Here is a 12,053-nt window from a genome sequence, read left to right on the forward strand (position 1 = left end):
ATTATTTTAAGGTCTGAAATCTGCAACTTAACTGAAATTTAGCTTGGGTTGGAGATGAGAAGTGACGGAGGGCCTGGTCTAGGCTTTACTTCTTACCGATACAACTTGTCTGTGAAAGAACACGGCTCCGTGGAAAAGTGATCTCAACTATTAACTGGTTTATTGACTCAGCTATATTATTTGCTCTATTTTCTCATAGTATAAATATTTCATAACAAAAAGATTTTTAAATGCTGTCCTTGTGATTCTAACGTTTTCATGTCATTTATTTCACAAACGCCTGAAGATGTAATTAAGGGGGTCATTCGGTTCTTGAATGAAGAAATCGTTTTTGTTTGTTGTTTAGATTAAAAAGAAAAGTCCTTACAATGACCTCCTGTTTCCATGAGCTAGAGAGCAGATCTTTACTCTTTCGAACCAGAAGAGCCAGAACTTAGATGCCAGGATGCATTGTTTTGAGTCCACATGTGTTATAAGAGCAAAAGCCTGGTGCCATGGAAAGACCAGTCGGAAGTGGAGTATTGCAAAATCCAGTCAAAGGAAACACCTCCCTCAATCTAAGAAGTTGGGCTGTGAATGGAAAAAAAAGAGCAAATTGGGCTGGTGCAGCAAAAGGACACCACGCATGACAGAGGAATGGGCGTTCAGACACTAAAAGTGAAACTGGGGACTCCTGGTCTCAGAGGCAGGCCCTCAAACGTGTCCACAGAGTGAGAGTAACCCCAATACCAGGACCTCAATGGGTCAGGCAAGGAGCAGACGGTCCCCTTGGGTCCCCTGACAGACAATGCTTTGGCCACCTTGACAATGGGTAGGCATGGAGGTGAAACGGACAGCCACACTCAAAAGGAAAACGAAATATTTCTCCTCAGACCCGCCCCCCACAAAACACACTGCTAACCATAATGAATATATAAAGAATCATCAGACGCTCTGGAATATTCAACAGGCATCCTCCCTCCTCCTCCCTCCTACTCACTCCTCAAATAAGAAGATACGCACAGATACAGTGAGCTTTTTGGAGACATTGGAGAACTCTCAAGATGCTTTATGTTCTGACACACATGCTTTCAACCTATTTGGAAAATGTTCTACTTTGAGCAATGTTTCTTACCCTTAAATTCACCAAATAATTCTTAATAAAATAAAAGCTACTAAGTATATTGTGTTCACTGTGCAGCACACGTGCTAAAATTGGAATGACACAGACAAGATTAGCACGGCCCCTGCCCAAGGATGACATGCAAAAATTACTTAGTACCGGGGCGCCTGGGTGGCTCAGCCATGGAACCCTCTGATTCCTGATCTTGGCTCAGGTCATGATCTCACAGCTCGTGAGTTCAAGGCCTGTGTTGGGCTCCGCGCTGACAGTACCGAGCCTGCTTGGGATTCTCTCTCTCCCTTTCTCTCTACCCCTCCCCCATAAACACGCACGCGCGCGCGCACACACACACACACACACACACACACACATTCTCTCTCTCTTAAAATAAATAAATAAACATTTAAAAACGAAACAAAAAACACTACTAAGTATATAGTTAAATGAGGTTTGTTTAAATTTGAAAAAAAGCTAAAGATCTTCGAATATTTCATTTTGGGTCGCATCATCAGAGAGGAGTTGAAGACAAGCTCCGAGATGCTATTTTCATTCAAGGGAAGGGGGTCATCCACACCTGGCATGTTTTTATTCACACACTGGCTACATGCTGCCCAAGACCCATTCCCGTTAGGGGTGACTGCCTTTAGAGGCTTACTTTAGATCACTAATTTAAGAAGCTACTTCTTACTTTTGAATGTTGATAGTTTCATGTTCTTTCAGAGGTATTTCCCTAAAAAATTTCCATCCTTATTTTTAGAGTTTCTTATTATGGAAAAATTTAAGTATATGCAAAAGTAGACAGATTAGCACAGTGAACCCAAGTCACCTAGATTCAATAGTTAGAAGCTCAAGGTCAACCTTGCTTCCTCTATGCCCTCACCCACTTCCTACCTTCCAGGATTGTTTAGAAGCAAATCCTGACATCAGATTGTTTCAGGTGTAAATATTTTAATATGTAACTCTAAATGACAAAGATTCAGATTCTTTTTAAAATTAATTAAGTAATTAAATAATCTCTACACCCAGTGTAGAGGCTCTGACTCATCACCCTAAGATCAAGAGTTGCATGCTTTTCTGACTCAGGCAGCCAGGCACCCTGACAAGGATTCTTTTTTCTTTTCTTTTTTTTAAGATTTTATTTTTAAGTAATCTCTATATCCAATGTAGGGCTCGAACCCACAACCCTGAGATCAAGAGTTACATACATGTACCACCAACTGAGCCAGTCAAGTACCCCAAGGCTTCTTTTTTAAATAAAAATAAATCCATAGTTCCATTTTGCACCTAAAAATTAATAATAAGTTTACAATTTCAAATACAGCCAACATATTACATTGTAGTTCATAATTCAAACCAAATCGGTTTTTGTACTATAAGGAAGACATTGTGGTCTGCCTTCCTGTCTATGGAAGGAAGGGATCCGAGAGTTAAAACAGGATTGAGATAGGCAAAGGGAAATGTGATCTTACCTGGATTAGTGAGCACTCTGACTGCAGGTCAGAGCTGGAATGAACAACCATCAAAGGACCCTTCCTTCCTTTCTAAAGGTTTTCCTTATTTTTGAGAAGAACGCACAATCAGGGGAGGGGCAGAGAAGGGGGACAGAGGATGTGGAGTAGAATCTGTTCTGACAGTAGTGAACCCAACGTGGGGCTTGAACTCATGAGCCTTGAGATCATGACCTGAGCTGAAGTCGAGCACTCAACCGACTGAGCCACCCAGATGCCCCAATAAGACTCTTTATTTCAGTGACACTAGAGAGTCAGATGGAAGGGAAGTACAGAAAATCAGCAGAGCCTCAGAAGGGATCTGAGCTGAAAACGGGATGGAGGCACCCCAGGGGGCTCCTCTCCATACCACTCTCCTCTCTCTCCCTCACCTATATTTCATTCCTCTTGAGTGGAAAAACAGCTGTGCTAAAGCCTCTGAATTTTCTCTACTTCTCTATATAAGAAACGAGCCCAAACGGGGATAGGAATATCTTAGTAATAATTGCAAGTTTCCAGGAAAACTGGCTCTGATTTGGTCAGTTTGGGTTAAGTGTCTGCTCTTGGACCAGTCAGCAGTGACTGATCCGGGGAGGGTCACACGTCACAAACATGGCTGCCGAAGTTTACCCATGTGGTCTCGTGGGGAGGCAGAATCTCCCTGAGAAAACCAAGGGCCGTTGCTCAAGGACTGGGTTGTGGTCAAGGAAGACTGAGAGCAGAGGCGTCTCTGGAGCTGAGGAATCAATGGTGGGTCACTGTGTGCAGAGGGGAAGGCATTCCTGTCTCCCCATGCAAAAGTGGACAGGTGTCCTCGCTAGGGAAGAGGTTCCGTCCTGGGCTGGGTTGTCACATTCAACCAACTCTGTGCCTCCCTCCCCCTCAGCAGTCATCCCAAAGTGAGAACCACCCCACAGGCCAGTGAGCAAAGGTTTCATCTACCTCGAGCTCAGTCTTGTCCCATGGTGGCTGGCGGCTGGGAGGTTGCAAGAGAAAACCCTCTCAAACTATGTCCTCCGACCATCACAGGGGGACTCCTCCAACTGAGAGCAAGGTTAAGAGGCAGGTAAAGATGAAGGCACAGTATGAGATGTGGATACAAGACAAAGAGGATTGGAAAGAATCGAAGACTAAACTCAGCTGAGCTGCTCAACACAAGGCCTGACTAAGCATCTTCATCACTTTCATTGGGTCCCCTTACTCCTTGCTTGCTTGCTTTCTTTCTTTCTCTTGCTTCCTCTTTCTTCCTTCCTTGCTTCCTCTCTCCCTCCTTTCTTTCCCTTTTCTCTATTTCTTTCTTACTTGCTTTCCTTCTCTCTCTCTCCTTTCTCTCTTCTGTTTTATTCAGTGTTCCTTCATCTGTGGTTTGAGGACCATCAGGATAAATCACTCAGAGGCTCCTTCAACATCAGACTCTGGCCCTTGGGCAGCCTTGGGGCCTGGCCTGGGAATCGCCTTTATAACAAGTCGGGAGACTTTAATGCACACCCCAGTTTGAGCACCACTTGCTGTGGACAGAAACATTAGTCGAGTTGGCCCCAGAATGTTCCGTTCATTCCTATGTCTTTAAGCAAGATGAATTTTCCTAATATAATTTCCCTACATTTCTGTGGTGATGGAGATGTGTGTAGCCAGCATACCACAGTTGTCAGTGGAGGCATTTAAGTCTACACCCTAAATACCTCTCCTCCTGACCCAGGCGCTGTGCTAAACAGCTGCCTGGTCCAAGAAAACTCCCGAAGCTCTCCCGTCCTCCAAGTCATGTCACTGTCTCCCCAGATTAGGGAGGTGGTTTCTTTGCCTCTCTCAAGTTAATGTATTAATGTTCTTGAACATGGCATTGGTTGGCTAATATAATAACCATTATGTTTATGTAAGAAATGGTCAATTCTAATTTTTGAAATGTCACCAAGTCTGATTTGATATAACATTATCTAGATTTATATGTCAAAATCGTCCTGCTCGGGAGAGAGTCTCCCCCGTATGAAGGTATGATGGCTACCATGAAATTATAGGCAAGACAAGCTGGTTGTATAAAGGAGGTGTGGGCTGGTCCTGAAAGAACCATTTCTTTTCATTTCTTTTTTTAAAAAACAGCTTTAGCTTTATTTTTGGCCTTTTGGCTAAGATCAAATGTGGGATCCGTTATCAGCTTCATATCTGATACGTCCTCTATCCAAGGACAATGCATTAAATGGATTTTGGGAACTGGCAGACAGAATAGGGGCTTGCTCCGCCCACTCCGTGCATCGATCTGGTGTTGGAACACCCCCAGGAACAGCGCACCCCGGTCAGGAGCTTCAAATTTGGGGTGGCTTTGGGGCATCTGGCTGGCTCCGTTGGTAGACCATGTGACTCTCTTTTTTTTTTTTAACATTTATTCACATTTGAGAGACAGAGCACGAGCAGGGGAGGGGAAGAGAGAGAGGGAGACACAGAAACCAAAGCAGGCTCCAGGCTCTGAGCTGTCAGAACAAAGCCCAAGGCGGGTTTCCCTAATCCATGAACTATGAGACCATGACCTGAGCCGGAGTCCGTCGCTTACCTGACTGAGCCACCCAGGCGCCCCAAGTATGTGACTCTTGATTTTGGAACTGTGAGTTCAAGTCCCATGCTGGGCAAAGAAGTTGCTTAAAGAAAATGTATGTACCATAAACTCACCCAGTGCAAGGATACAGTAGACGTGTTCTAGTGAATCTCTACATTGACATATACATTATGAATGAATCCAGTTTTCTTTTTTTTAAAGTTTTTTTTTTTAAGTTTACTTATTTTGAGAGTGAGAGCATGAACCAATGAGCAGGGGAGGGGTAGAGAGAGGGGAAGAGAAAGAATCCTAAGCAGGCTCCACTTTGTCAGTGAGGAGCCAGATGTAGGGCTTGAACCCAGGAACCGTGGGACCGTGACCTAAGCCAAAGGTGGAAGAATGCTTAACCAACTGAACCACCCAGGGCCCCCCAGCTTTTAAAAAAATTTTTAATTCTTTTTGAATCCGGTTTTCCAACACTTCCATCCATCCGAGTCTTCCTTTTCCTGTAGGCAGTCACCCGCTGCTCCCACCGTCGCCCCAGGTGGCCATTGACCTACTTCATCCACAGTTTTGCCTTTTCTAGAAATTTTCTATAAATAGAATCTTACATAGAATATAATAAAGAATCATGAATAGAATAAATAAAATTGTAGTCTTTGCATCTGACTGCTTTCACTTAGCAAAATGCATCTGAAGTCTATCTCAGGCCGTTGCGTTGATCAGCGGTTCATACTTTTTCATGGCCAAGTAGTATTCCATCGGGCAGATCATTTTAAGGCTTTCATTTAAAATGTTTTCACATTGGTGTGATGGTAACTTCTCTATGACTAGAAACTCCAAACCTAGACAATTTCTTGCTGTCCCTGTGCTGTCAGTGGAGAGGAGCCTGCCTGTCATTTCCACTGTCCCAGCCGGCGGAGAAGGTGAGTGGATCGTTTCCTGAGTGTTGCTTCGAATTCAGCTTGCATGGTCAGACTGCAACCTATTTTTCAATGGCAAGGCATAGCATGTCTTTTCCCACACATGACTGTTGAATGCTGGGTGTTTCCAAAAGGTGCCAATACCGTTGATCAGGTAAGATTTATAATGCACTTGTGAGCTTCATCACACTTTTATATGTATTTTACTATATAAGAAGATCCACATAAAACTACATGATCTGGGGGCACCTAGGTGGCCCCGTTGGCTAGGCATCCCATTCTTGGTCACAGCTCAGCTCTTGATCTCAGGGTTGTGAGTTCCAGCCCCACTTCGGGCTCCATGCATGGAGCCCACTTAAAAAATTTTTTTAATCAATGTTATTTATTTATTTTTTAATGTTCATTTATTTTTCAGAGAGAGAGAGAGGGAGTGAGCGAGAGAGAGACAGAGTACAAGCAGGGGAGGGACAGAGAGAGAGAGAAAGACACAGAATCTGAAACAGGCTCCGGGCTCTGAGCCACCAGCACGATGTAGGGCTTAAACTCATGAACGGCAAGATCATGACCTGAGCTGAGGTCAGACGCTTAACCAACTGAGCCACCCAGGTGCCCCTAAAAAACTTTTTTTGTTAAAAAAAAACACCAATTACGTGATCTATTGCAAGCTTACCAGTCTGTGGCAGGTTTTATAGTTACCTTAATTCTTGGGTTCCCAGGAAGGGGCTGCAGCTCCTAAATGTGAGAAAAAATGTGAATGTGCTCCGTGCATCTGTTTTGGAGTGCATAGTCTCTGGTTCAAATATCTTTGTGCCCATATTGCTTCGGAAATATTTTCTCGGCTTTGGAGGCATTCTCGAAACCCTTTCTGACATAGCCCACATTCCAGGGCGTTTGCAGAAGGGTTGTCACTCTCCCCCGCCATGATCCATTTCCGGCTGCACAGCTGAGTGGCCCAAAGAGGAAAGAGTATCTAGTGGTTTGGAGAATTTAGTTCAGTGGGCCCTGGAGGTCTTTATTTTTAACAGTATGATTAAACAATATTTCTGACAGCACAGGAAATTAGACACAAGTTTATGAAGTGCTTCTTTTGAAAAGGGCACGATGCCAGGCTAGAAAGCAATGATTTATATACTTCATTCATTAAAAAGACATTGTAGCAAAGTTTAAAAAAAATTGTAGCAAATTAAAAAAAAAAAAGAATTGTGCTAGGTACGGTGGGAGATACAGACTGAGTAATTCTCAGCTTCAAGCACGTCCCATCCAAGAAGGAAATGTGACTTTGGCGTTATTCTTCAGGTGATCTGTGTTTGCTGATGAGCTTCAGAAACCTACATGTTCTTTTCTTTGGCAGAAAAATACTTCCTGAATATTGTGGAGACAGAAATCTTTTGCTTCACCAGATTACAAGTTTCTTTCCAACCAGAAGAGCATGAGTTAAGGGATCCAATTGTTTTGGGAAGGTGCATCTCAACAGGCTGCTGCTTACGAGATCTCTCGTCTTAACCCTGATGGTACAGAACGTCTGTATGGATCATAAAGGGGACTCGGCATGCTCTGAAACAGCTGTGACCCGGCAGCCAAGTCAACCTGGGTGCTGATTCTGGCTTTGCAAGTTTTTTGGTTTTTTCTTTGTTTGTTTTTTAATGTTCATTTATTTTTGAGAGACAGAAAGAGACACAGTGCAAGTGGGGGAGGAGCAGAGAGAGAGAGGGAGACACAGAATTCCAAGTAGGATCCAGGCTCTGAGCTGTCAGCATAGAGCCCAACGCAGGACTCAAACCCATGAACCGTGAGATTATGACCTGAGCTGAAGCCGAATGCTTAACTGACTGTGCCACCCAGGCGCCCCGCCGGCTTTGCTGTTAATTAGCAGGGTGATCTTCTATCTTCCCCGGGATCTTGGTTGGTTCGTCAAGAAAAGGAGGACACGTGTGGCAAAAAGTTTTTAGGTCCCTTTCAGCAAGAAAATTCCACGAGCCCTTTTTTACTGGGAAAACAAATCTCTGGCAAGCTCTTGTCTAATAATTACTGTTGGGTAACCTCCCTAAGGCTTTATGACTTTTCTAATCTTCAGGGGTTATACATTTTTTTCTTTCCTTGGGTTTATAATGGAGCAACGTTAAGAAACATGTCATTGATACGTATTGAGGTTTTAAACATTGATTTTTGCCTGAGTAGTAATGAGAAAATGAACACTGTGTTTCTTTAACATATATATATGTACACACACACACACACACACACCCCTTCTACTGTGAAAATGAGAACATCAAGTCATTAACATAAACAAATTAGAAGTGAGACTTTGGGGTTTTAGTGTGATTCCTCCATCCTCCTCCAACATCCAATACCAAGACTGATAAATCGTGAAGATGGTGGCGGAAGTCACCTGATGCCATGTCCCCATGTCCTGCTGTTCTTAAATAAAGGAAGGATAAAATCCCTGTCTTTGTACCGTAAAAAAGTAGTCTTTGTTCATCTTTTGTGTTTTAACAATTTCTCAGCTGTCTGCAAAGGCTGTGATGAAGTTTTATGAAGAGATAAGGATGACAGGACACCAAAAACATAAAAATGAAAGATTCGGTGTTGATCCTGCCTCGGCAGACATGGTGCGAAGCAACTGGGCATAGGGAACCCTGGTGCATTTTGATAAAATTCAAATATCGGGTCTTGGATCTCTAAGTCTTCTTTCTCACCAAATACCTATTCTTCAATTTTATTTTTATTTTTAAAATATTTATTTATTTGAGAGACAGGGTACAAACAAGGGAGGGGCACAGAGAGAGAGGGAGACACAGAATCTGAATAGGCTCCAGACTCTGAGCTATCAGCACAGAGCCTGATGCAGGGATGCGGGGCTCTAACCCATGAACCGCTATTTCATGCCATGAGCTGAGGTTGGATGCTTAACCAACTGAGCCACTCAGCCGCCCCTCTTCAATTTTAAAAAGGCATATCAAGAAAATCAACCTCTAAGTTTAGATACAAAGTTTAGGTGTCCCATCTCCAACTTGTTAGTCATGGAAAACATGATGGTCAGATAATCAGAAAACAGTCCCTTCCTATCCTCAGCTGAAAATGGAAAATCAAGTGCCTGCATGTGATACAGTCTCAAGAAGAAAGGCCAGGGTTCCCAGCAAGGCAGGAGCCAGCACAGAGAGCCCATGGCCAGGGAGGGTCTGATGGGGTGGCTTGGATTAAAGGTGAATCTTTTAACAAGTGGGCATAGAGTTTTGAAATCTGGATGTAAGCAATCTGAAAGGAAGTTTTAAAAAAATGGATTTCCAGTAAGTGCTGAAATAAGGTCCTGCTGCAAATGACAGACAGCTCGATGGAGCAGTGGCTTAAACATGATTCCAATGTCTTCCCTAAAAGGTTGTGTGAAGAGCGCCTCCATCAACAGGAATCTGGGTCCCGTCCTCTGCTTGCGCACATTCTCAGCATAAAGCTTCTCCTTATGGGCCAAGACAGCTCTTCAAGCCCCATTTAGGCAGCAAAATAGGCGCCTCTATTTGACGATACTTCCCAGAAGTGGCAAATATGACCTCCACTTATATGGCATGGCCTAGAATTTAGTTACACGGTCACAAATGTGGAAGTTGGGACTCTGGTGGAGGTTGAGTTCTTTCATTTTTTTTGAAGGTTAAAAAATTTTTTTAATGTTTTTTATTTATTTTTGAGAGACAGAGAGAGACAGCGTGAGCAGGGGAGGGTCAGAGAGAGAAGGAGACACAGAATCTGAAGCAGGCTCCAGGCTCTGAGCTGTCGGCACAGAGCCCGACGTGGGGCTCGAACCCATGAACTGTGAGACCATGACCTGAGCCGAAGCTGGATGCTTAACCCACTGAGCAACCCAGGCGCCCCCCAAAAAATTTTGTAAGTACAATCTACCCCCTACGATGAGGCTCCAACTCACCACTCTAAGGTCCAGAGTTGCATGCTCTAAGGACTGAGCCAGTCAGGCACCCCTAGGTTTCCTGATTCTGGGTACTTTGTGCTCAGTTAAAAATTGGGGTTCTAGAGGTGCCTGGGTGGCTCAGTTGGTTAAGCGTCTGACTTCTGATTTCAGCTCAGGTCATGATCTCACCGTCATGAGATCCAGCCCTGCATCGGGCTCCAGGCTGAGTGTGGAGCCTGCTTGGGATTCTTTCTTTCCCTCTCTGTCTCTGCTCACCTCTCAAAATTAATAAATAAACGTTTTAATAACTGGGGGTTCTATTGTGCAGAAGAACACATCTGTATGGTAAAGACTAACCTTGCCGGGAAAGTGGTCTGGCCCTGGTACTCCATTTCCAACACGGTGTTAAGTTCCACTGGACTGTGTAGATTGGTGCGTGCCGTGCTGGAAGAGCATGTCAATCAAGGTCACTTAGAATGAGGTGTTTGGGTCACAAGGTATTAGTTAGCCTCAAGAGGAGCTTGGGGAGTGCGTGGGTGGCTCATTCAGTTGAGTGTCCAACGTTGAATCAGGACATGATCTTATGGTTTGTGAGTTCAAGCCCCACATCAGGCTCTGTGCTGACAGCTCAGAGCCTGGAGCCTGCTTTGGATTCTGTGTCTCCCTCTCTCTCTGCTCCTCCCCTGCTCCCACTCTGTCTCTCTCTCTCAAAAATAAGTAAATTATTTTTTAAAAATTAAAAAAAAAAAAGCAGGGCTTGGGACTGGGGCACCTGGGTGGTTCTGTTAGTTAAACCTCCGACCTTGGCTTAGGTCATGATCTCACAGTTCCATGAGTTCTAGCCCCATATCAGGCTCTGTGCTGACAGCTCAGAGCCTGCTTGGGATTCTCTCTCTCTTCCCCTGCCCTGCTTGCACTCCGTGTGTGTCTCTCAAAAATAAATAAACAAAAACAATAACAATTTAAAAAAAGAGGGTCTTGGGACTCAGATCAGATGTATGAGACACCAGTATGATTACATGTGAGGCCCCAACAGAACGCCAGTCTCCGGTCTCCGAGGGCGGACGGGCCTCCCCGGATGGCTGTACTCCACGTGCTCTTCACGCACCGACACCGAGAGTCCACCGCCGTGACCGCACAGGGAGAGCACGGCGGAGGCTGCACTCCGGGTTCTTTCCTGGCCTCTGCGCTCTGTACTTCTTCCCCTGGCGGATTGTAATCTGTATTTTTGTTGTTGTTTGCTGTTGTGCAGCAGCTTTGAGCGGGCTCTGTGAGACTCTCCTGTGAACTATTGAAACTGACAATGGTGGGGCGAATCCCGCAAACTTGTACTTGGTGTCAGAAGTGAGAGTGGTTTTCTGTGGACTGCGCTCACTCTGCCTGCAGAGCATCCCCGCCGTTTACTGGCAATGGCCCAGTGGTGCAGAAGGGCAAGGCAGTTTGTGGCCAGCGTTCTGTGCCCTCCGGGCCTTCCCTGTCTGGCCTGGAAATGAAGGTCATAACATCTGAATAAACTTGTAATTTAGTCAGGACATCCCAGCACACTGGAATGGAAGATAATCTGGTATAGAAGGGTCGGGGGGAGAGAACGTTGGAAGAGAAAAGGAAACCACCACAAAACCCACTGGCCCAAATATTTATGTATCTTTCTTCCCACATGGAGTACAGATCTATACTTTTTGCAAGAGCAACAACCTCAGAGTTCCATTTAGGCACATCCTTCAGCTCAACAGCCTGCATCTTGGGTGCTGTCCAGAAATCTCCATTAGCGCAGAGGGCTCCTTGCGGCCCGGAGCCCAGGAACCTAAGAAAAGGTATCTGCTTCAAAATGAGCAAAGTACAATGATGCAGTAAGAAAAGTAGCTCCAGTAAAAACTCCCACTGGAAAGGGGGGTCACGGAGAACACCCCGCAGTCCTTGGCCCACAGTAGGGATCAATCCTGGGGGAACAGGATTGGTGAGCACCCCCTTCTCTGGCAGTAAATTATTTGGACAGCGCATCCAAATACCTTTGGCTCTGGAACGAGATTTCTTGCCCAATATCTCCTGCTTCCCTGCAGGAGAACCTCCTTGTCTCTCATCTTTAAAAGCCCCATCAGGAGTGAGCTGTAGAGAT

At 44.8% G+C, this 12,053-nt stretch overlaps 1 non-coding gene and 1 pseudogene across 1 annotated transcript; both read left to right on the forward strand.

Moving 5' to 3' along the window:
- Nucleotides 1–1,165: 1,165 nt before the first annotated feature.
- LOC115293042 lies at nucleotides 1,166–1,256 on the forward strand (annotated as a pseudogene).
- Nucleotides 1,257–4,692: 3,436 nt separating this feature from the next.
- LOC115293120 lies at nucleotides 4,693–4,880 on the forward strand. Its single transcript, XR_003909379.1, has one exon. It is a non-coding gene; the product is annotated as a U2 spliceosomal RNA (small nuclear RNA).
- Nucleotides 4,881–12,053: the final 7,173 nt, after the last annotated feature.

Source organism: Suricata suricatta, chromosome 5, assembly GCF_006229205.1.
Source record: "Suricata suricatta isolate VVHF042 chromosome 5, meerkat_22Aug2017_6uvM2_HiC, whole genome shotgun sequence".
NCBI lineage: Eukaryota > Metazoa > Chordata > Mammalia > Carnivora > Herpestidae > Suricata > Suricata suricatta.